The sequence below is a fragment of the Galeopterus variegatus genome, unplaced genomic scaffold, assembly GCF_000696425.1.
Source record: "Galeopterus variegatus unplaced genomic scaffold, G_variegatus-3.0.2 Scaffold1172, whole genome shotgun sequence".
Classification (NCBI taxonomy): Eukaryota; Metazoa; Chordata; class Mammalia; order Dermoptera; family Cynocephalidae; genus Galeopterus; species Galeopterus variegatus.
Genome location: NW_007727283.1, coordinates 8,483 through 16,944, shown reverse-complemented (window position 1 = coordinate 16,944; position 8,462 = coordinate 8,483). Strand labels below are relative to the sequence as shown.

At 46.7% G+C, this 8,462-nt stretch overlaps 1 long non-coding RNA gene across 1 annotated transcript; it reads right to left on the bottom strand.

Moving 5' to 3' along the window:
* Window positions 1-240: 240 nt before the first annotated feature.
* On the bottom strand, window positions 241-652 carry LOC103592566. Its single transcript, XR_550671.1, has 2 exons — window positions 598-652; window positions 241-322 (listed from the first exon to the last, which is right to left on the bottom strand). It is a non-coding gene; the product is annotated as an uncharacterized LOC103592566 (long non-coding RNA).
* Window positions 653-8,462: the final 7,810 nt, after the last annotated feature.

Sequence of the window (8,462 nt, the reverse complement as noted above, 5' to 3'; positions counted from 1 at the left end):
TCCCGCTCACTCTAGCTTGGCCCCACGCGAGGGCCGCGCGGAAGGGCGAGGAGGAGGAGCCAGGGGGAGGAGGGGAGGAAGGTGAGGTGGGGGAGGGGGCCGGGAAGGACTCGCTCGGGAGGAGCCGAGGGCTCCTCGCTAAAGTGCCCGCAGCGCCCGGAGGCGTCCGGAGGCCCTGATGCTGGCAGAAGACGAGGAGGCCTCTAGGAGAACCGCGACGACTTCAACGATGACGCAATAGGCATGCAAAATTATACATATGTATTTAAATTCCACCCGGAAAGCAGGAGCCATCCCATTGGCCTCTAAGTGCACAACGGAACTAGGAAGCAGGAAGAAAGAAAGGCCAAGAGGGTTAAAGACAAATGTTTGAGGCGTGCAGAGTGGTGGGGGAAGGGTGGTGGGGTCCCTGGGCTGGGAGGCAGGGACTCCTGGCTTAATGCTTGGTCTCCCACACCCCGGCTTTCATAACACGAGCTTAAATCGTTTGCTATGAAACTGGTGACTAAGGGAGATAAAGCATGTTGAACTACTACTGAAACACCCCCAACCAGCCAGAAAAAGGAGACCCGTGGGTTCTGGGCCCCGCAGATATACCTGTGCTCCCCCTGCAGGCGACATTCTTCGAGGCCCCCATTCGGTCCCGTGTGTCCCTGGAAAGTATTGGGTTGTGATCCCTGAGAAGTGATACACCCTCGTGCTCTATGACTTGGCCTGTGATGTAGGCAACAACCCCTGCCCCTGTATGGCAAAGCTTGGAAACACCCGTCTGGCCAGGTCCTGTTCACTGGCCAGTAGTGCTGCTTTGAACATTGGGCACTGGGGGTGGGGATGCGCTTCTCGCTGGCACCGCACACCACACCCCCGACCCCTTGCTGACATGAGATAAATCGCTTCCTTTCATCGATTCACACACAGCATTAGAAAATGCTGCGTTGAGAGACAGTGCAGAGGTCGACTGGACCATCAGCCTTAGATTTGTACGTGTGTAAACTGAGGCCTAGAGAGGTGAATAGGTGATCCCAAAGGCTTCCACTACTCACAGCATGCAAAGACTTGAAGCACACTTTGGGAAGTACTCACTGTTGTCCCCATTCCTGGCTTCCCAGGCCTCAACTCTCCAACCCGAATCGGATCTCCACGTTCCTAGGAAGACTCGGGGGATTATTCAAAGTTCCTTGCAGATTAACACTGAGCATCTCACCAGACCCTGCCCTTTGTCCCTTTGAGTCTGAGTGTGGGTGTTTGCATTGCCGGCTGTTTTAGATTGTGCAATGAATCTGGAAGATACTTTGTTTGTACTGAATGACAAGTTATGGAAGGCAGTACAGTGCCTTGAAGTCAGATCTTGGTTCAAGGTCAGTCTCTGCCATTCCTCTTAGAGGGGAAGAGGGCAGGTCTTGCCCTATTCTTTGCCTGCAGGACCATTTGTTCAGGCAGCCTTTGCTGGGACTAGTACTCCGAGAGGAGAGTCTATCAGAAGAGGTTAAGGAGCTACTGGAGGGCACTCAGCCAGGAGAGCTGAATTTGATCCCAGCTCTGACACTAGTTAGCAGGGTTACCTTGAGCATGTCACTTCCCTTCTCTGGACCTCTGTTTTCTCATCTATAAATGTGAGCTCATCTCACAGGGAGAAGCTCTGGGAATGTCAGAGCACTCCAAGTGGGGAAATGTTGGATGAATCATGCAGTGTTGACTTCATTGATGACAGTGACCTCATTCTTTTGGTCCATAGAGATGCCAAGACTGACTGCCAGGAATACTTAGAGTTCTGAGGCTGGTCCCACCTGGTGTGTATGTGGGGTGGGGAGGGGGAATTATCCTACACAGCAGCCCATGAATGCTTTAGCTGGAAGGACCAAATAGACCTCAACAGAAACCTCCCTATCCCTTGGGCAAAGAAGATAATGCCCCAAGTGGTAAAAAACAGTTCTCAAATGTCAAGGATTTGAAGGACAGGAAGCAACTTTGTTCCTAAGCGTCCCATAGGCTCTCTGCTTGCTTTTCTCTTTTTGCCTTAACTGTGAATGTGGAAACAGACACAGGTCTGTGTGAGAACAGTGAACTTTCTACTTAGCCTTCTCCTTTTCTTTTTCCGCTACTCCCTCCTTCCTCCTCTTCATTGATTCATTATTTCATTTAACAAGCATGTATTGAGGTCTACTAGATGCCAGGCTTTATTCCTGGGCAGGGGATGAAGAGCCTGGAAGCCAACAGTCACTGGAGGGGGGCGGAAAGGAACTGATGAGCAAACAGATAATTACTATATAATGTGATCAGTGCTGTGGCAGAGAATAAAGAACAGGCTTCTGGAAGTGCAGAAGAGGCGTGTACGTAGCTCTGGGTGTGCTGAGAAAGGATTTGCAGAAGTGTTGTCATTGGCCTGGGGCTTAAGAGGCTAACAGGAGTAAGGAAAGAATGCCTGGGAAAGGCAGAGAGCTCTGCACCAGTGCAGGAAAGAGTGACACACAACTCCCTGGGAATGGAGAGCTGTCTAAGGTGGACAGAGGGCAGGGTTAGTGGTGCTGGGGAACTGGATTGTACTTCATTGGGAACCATATAATGCAGCCAGTCCCTGGGCTTCTAAAAGCCATGTGAAGGAGAATGCAGGGCCCCACCCAGGCTGGGCAGTCTGTGCACCGAACGAAAGTGAAGGACCAGGGTGCAGGAGACCACTGAGGGAGGATCTGGCCCATGCACTACCCACAAGGCACAACTCTGGCTCAAGGCCACATTCATTGTAAGAACAGGCACTTTTTTCTTATCACAATGTGACTTCTGTTTGTCAAACCCTATACCCATAGGGCTACATCCACTCAAAGGGGGACATGTTTTTCTACTTAGCAAAAGACAAAGGCACTACGGAGGTGAGCAGTGGCCCTGAGAGCAAAGATGTGATGAAGTGAAGGAACAAGAATTTGCACAATACCTGCTGTGCACTGCAGCTGTGTACACTACCCAGACACTGTCCTGGGTACCTGATGCTCATTGATGTAGGTCATCTATTTCATCCTCAAAACAACCATGCAGGTTAAGACTTGTAGAGAATATCTAATGGTTTATCTATCTAGAACAGCATCATTTGCTTCCACTAAATGTTCTTTCTGATTTAATCTCTGTAATCATGTGGTTAAATGAAAGCTGTTGTCTTCTCGCACAACCTGTCCTGGCACCTGTTGATTAGCCCTAGGTGGGCACCTGATTCCAGATGGGACAATCAAAGCCCTTTCTCAAAATTTGAGATGCACAACAGGAATTTCCCCTCTTTTACTAACTAAACTGTACAATGCAAGCTTGGAAGCTGTCAGCAATTCATATTTTGGCCATTCACAAAACAGACAATCCAAGAAAATGAAGCTAAAGTGCATAGAGAAGCAGAAATGGAGAGATACCTCCCTCCCTCCCTGCTGTGGATTGGGAACTTGTGTCCCCCAAAGTCCATGTATTAGAAACTTAATCCCCACTGTGACAATGTTAAGAGGTTGGGAATTTTTTATTATGGTAATTGAAAGGTGGGGCCTGGAAGGGGTGATTAGATTGTAGGACCCTGCAGTAGTGAATGGATGAATAATGGTGGTCAGGGGCGTGGTCCTGAGGGCTTTAAAAGGACAGCACATGAGAGTCTCTCCCTGCTCTGCCATTCTGCCGTATAAGACCCCTGCATCACTGTCACCACCACCAAGGCCTTCACCAGATGTGTTCCCTGGATTTTGGACTTCCCAGTCCCTGAAACTGCAAGCAATACATTTTGTTTTCCTATAAATTGCCCAGTTTCAAGTATTTGTGTTATAAGCAACAGAAATGTACTAATAGATACCCCTCTTTCCACATCAAAGGCAGAGAAGAAACAGGCCATTTGTGAGTTCTTGAGTCCAGTTTTCCCTCAGACCATTGCACTACTGTTCTTCAGTTGGTCACTTGAGTTAATAAATTACCTGTCCCCCTTTCTGCCTAGTGAGTAGGGTTTAGTTTTCTGTCACTGGTAATCAAAGGAATCCTGACTGTTGCAGTATTATCACTTATAGTTGGGATATAAGTGCCCAGAAATTAAAAACCTTACCCAAAGTCACACAGTTGGTAAGAGGCAGAGCTAGGTTTCAAAATGATCCTCTTTGAAGTTCATGCTAGTTGCTGTGTTCCACAACGATGAGGTATTAAAAGTTTGAGTAGGGAAATGACAAGTTCAGGTTTCCCATTTGAAGATCGCTCTGGGACTGGGTAGAAAGTAGATTTGGAGAGTATGAGAGGGAAGACAGGGAGAGTGAGCAGGTGAGAGATCATGACTCACAAGTGGCCTGTTTCCTCTCTGCCTTTGGGGGAGGGGGTATCTGAACCATACTCTGAATCCCTAATTCTTGGCTGGACTCTTCTCCCTCTCTAAAACTCCTTCTTAGAAATTATTGCTAAGAAGGTAAAATGATGATCCTTTCGCCCTGGTACTGCCCTGCTCTTCTATTATGTTTCTTTCTTCCACACATGCCCAATATCTTCAGGCTGCAGACTCCACTCCCCAGGGCTCTCCTGCTGCCCAGACTCCACCTGGCTTTCCATACAGTTTCGTGCCATATGCCATACTAGTCCTTCCCACCACTAAAACCTCCCATCTGCACCCTTTTCTTTTAGGGCCTAGATTTAATGTGCATTGCATAATATTTTGAGCTAAGGTATTAATGGCTTAAACACTGCAGCAGTTTCTTAAAGGTCAATGGTCCCTAATGATCAGAATAATGAACAAATCCAATAAGATTGGCTCTCTTGGTTTTCATTTCTAGTTAGAATATATCTAGATCTCTTTTTTCAGTTCATTAAATACTAGAAACTCAGAAGTATGCCCAGCCTCTGAGAATGTTGGCTTGAGCATCCTTAATAATGTTTTGCCATCTTCATTTCTAACTGTCTTCTGCTGCATCCTTAGGTCAGGAGACCAGTCATTGTGATTGATGGCATCACCACCCACTGCTGTAGTAGAAAAGGACACTTTCTTAGAGGTTGCTGTTATGGAATACTCATATAATCTGGGAGTGGTCCCCTCCCACAAGCTCCAAAGGAGGTTGGATCACAGATACATCTTCTAGAAATGAAATTAGTGATTTTATTTCACGCTTCAGTACTAAGAGTGTTAGAAAATCATCCAAGACTCACTTATGGTTGTTCCTCTATAACGAATGTTTTGGCCCCTAAACATCAGAACCACATTTTGAGTTTGGAGAATCTTCTACTTTGTGAGTCTTGGTGGGAAGAAAAGAGCAACATTTTAAAAAGCTAGAAACTACAGATTCTTTCTTTGCTTGTCACACTCAAGAGCTAGAGCAACTAGCATTAAAGCACACACTCTCTCTGGAGGTTGTTGTTTTATTGGTGGGTACACAACTCTGTTCCTGACATAGGAAGTGGTACATCAGGGCAGGTAGTGGTGGTGGTTGTGGTATAATTGAGTTCCTGGTTCAGAAGTGACAGCTGTACACATGGGTCGTCTAGAGTATGGTGACAACAATGTTAACGGAATTGGTTTGCTCATCAGGGTAGTTCCTGAGATGTGTTGGGTATCATTCCTGTCCTGAGTAGCTTCTCTAGCCCTCCCACAATCCTGGGGAGCTACCCATGATCCTTTAAGAGGCCTTTTCTGTTTAATCAGCCACAGACAGCTTCCTTTGCTTGTAACCCAGCCTTCTGAGAAGGGGTTGGAGAAGCAGATCATTATATGGAGCATGGGGAGCTACCCATGATCCTTTAAGAGGCCTTTTCTGTTTAATCAGCCACAGACAGCTTCCGTTGCTTGTAACCCAGCCTTCTGAGAAGGGGTTGGAGAAGCAGATCATTATATGGAGCATGCTTGATGTACAGAGAGTAGACTTCCAATTCTACACTACTCAAGTAAGTGGTACTAGATTTACTTTCCTCATATAAGCAACTTGAAAATTGCACAAAAGCCTGGCTGGTTAGTTCACTTGGTAAAGTGTGGTGCTGATTATACCACGGTCAAGGGTTCAGATCCCCATACCTACTAGCTACCAACAAAAAAACAAAACAAACCAACAAAAAATTGCACAAAATATACAAAACTACTGTTTTCAGATATAGGACAGTATGTGATTCCTGAGAGAAGGGAACAAATGGGGCAAGCCCTACTACTGCCCTAACTTTCTACTGAAGGTGCTTCTGAATTGCAGCACAGTGAAGGGGAACCCAGGCAGAGCATGGTCTTGCTGAGTTGAGAAGATAGTTGGGGAGACTTTTCAAGGTATCAGAGAGACGGGACTACCGCAGCCACAAAGACTCCTGGGATCCCTCTGAGTCTGTTGCTGAATACTAATTTGCATGTGCATAGGATCCATAATGCTAGGCAAAAACTACCAGGGAGCTCTGAGCTCATGAGTTCTCAGGGCTCACACAGAGATGTTTAAGTTTTGACCAGCCAATGTGAGGAGACCTAGTTGAATGCCCAGAGAATTCAGTCGAAACCCCATAAGGGTTATGCATTAGTAGAAGAGCTTAATTGTCCCTAGAGTAAGGGTAACTGTAGACATCCCCCAGCAAGGTTTAGAAACAAGCCTCCAAAAGAGCAAGTTCATTCACTATTACTATAACTGCTAGCCAAAACAAATTTCATTGTTTTTGAAAGGACAACAAAAAATACAGACATCAACAACATAAAATTCAGAACGTTAAAAATTACTAGACATGCAAATAAGTAGGGAAATCTATCCCAAAATCAGGGAAAAATAAGTCAATAGAAGCAAACCCAGAAATGACAGAGATAATAAAATTAGCAGACAAGAACTTAAAAAGGAATTTAAAATGTACACAAGTATTTTAAGGAAAACATGAATGTAGTAAGGAGGTAAATGGAAGATACATAAAATTAGCAAATGGAACTTCTAGAGCTGAAAAATACAACACCCGAAATGAAGAGTTCACTGGCTGGCGGGCCGATGAGGCAGGTGGGAAAACAAAAAACAGTCACTGGCTGGGCTTTACAGCAGAGCAAACATTGTAGAAGGAAATATTTGTGACATTGAAGACACAACCATAAAAACTACCCAAACTAAAGCCCAGAGAGAAAAAGAAACATAGAAACACAGAGCCTCAATGACCTGTAAGACAATATCAACTGATTTAACATACACGCATAATGGCAGTCCTAGAAAAGGATTGAGGGTAATGATTTGAAGACAAATTGTCCAAAACATTCCAAATTTAATGAAAATTATAAACTTGCAGATCCAAGGAAGCTCAACAAACCCAAAGCAGGATAAACACAAAGTAAGCCACATCAAGCAAGGCACTTTGCAATAGCACTGAAACCAATAATAAGTATAAAAAAAAAGCAGAAAGAGGAAAAGGGCATATTATAAGGCAGGCCTCTCAGCTGCTGCCAAACCCCTCTGCACTCTGCACCTTCCCACTGCCGTGTCTTTGCCTGCAGCATTCTCACCATCTAGACTGTCTTACTCTCTTTTTATACTTATGAGAATGGTCCGTTCTTCAGTGCCCATCTTTACTCTTCTTTCCCTGACTGAACTCTTGCCCCATGGGACTACTCCCTCAGCTGACACCTGCAGCCACTCCACCTGGGTCCTTTCCTGCCCTTTATCCCACCCATTTGTGTGTGTGTGTGTATGTGTATGTGTTTCTTTTTTTAAATCAAAGGTCCCTTGGTGGGCAGTTGGATCCCGACTTCCATGAGTGGCCATGCCCAGGGGAAAGGGAAAGGAACCAGGTGGCACAGGGAGGGGTCATCTCCACAACATTCCATTCATACCCAGAACTAAACAGACAAGCACAGAGTCACTACTGTGGTTAGAAGTTGGCAGCACGGGAAGGGGGAGGAACGGGTAGGGGACTAGGGGTGTTGTTAAAAAAAATACAGCCCCCCCCACCAAACTGGGGTGCCTAGGGGGAACATGGTCTACTTCAATCCAAAAGGAATCAGAAGATCAAAAGCAGTTTGGGAAAGCCAGAGCCATCAGGATGGAGGGAGGAGGAAAGTCCAGGGGGTGTGGGGGGTGTTTGGCAACTGGGGTGAAGGGATTGCCCTCCTCCTGCTGGGATCCCCCCAGCTCCTCTGGTCTGGCAGGAAGGAGACAGCCTGCAACCCCTAAGAGCAGGCCTAGGGCTGCCAGATGCTCCAGGCAGGGTGCTGGAGGGGCTGACAAAGGCTTGCCTACCAGGGAAACGACGGCGCTGCCCCCTAGCTTCTCTGCAGGTGCAGCGGTCCTTGGCCTCCTCGTAGCAGTTTGCTTATGATTCATCCCTGTCAGCTTCTTCTTGATAGTGTCCTTGGAGCTGGCATAGGTCATTTTTTTTTTGTTTGTTTTTTTCCGTGTCCGGCAACGGGTCGCAACCCTCAGTGTCGCCCCCGTACCGGACCGGGACCGGCAATGGTATCGCAGCCCTCGGCGTTGCTCCCACGCCTCGCTCAGCCAGTGAGCGGGAAACGGTCTGTATGTGGGATCCGAACC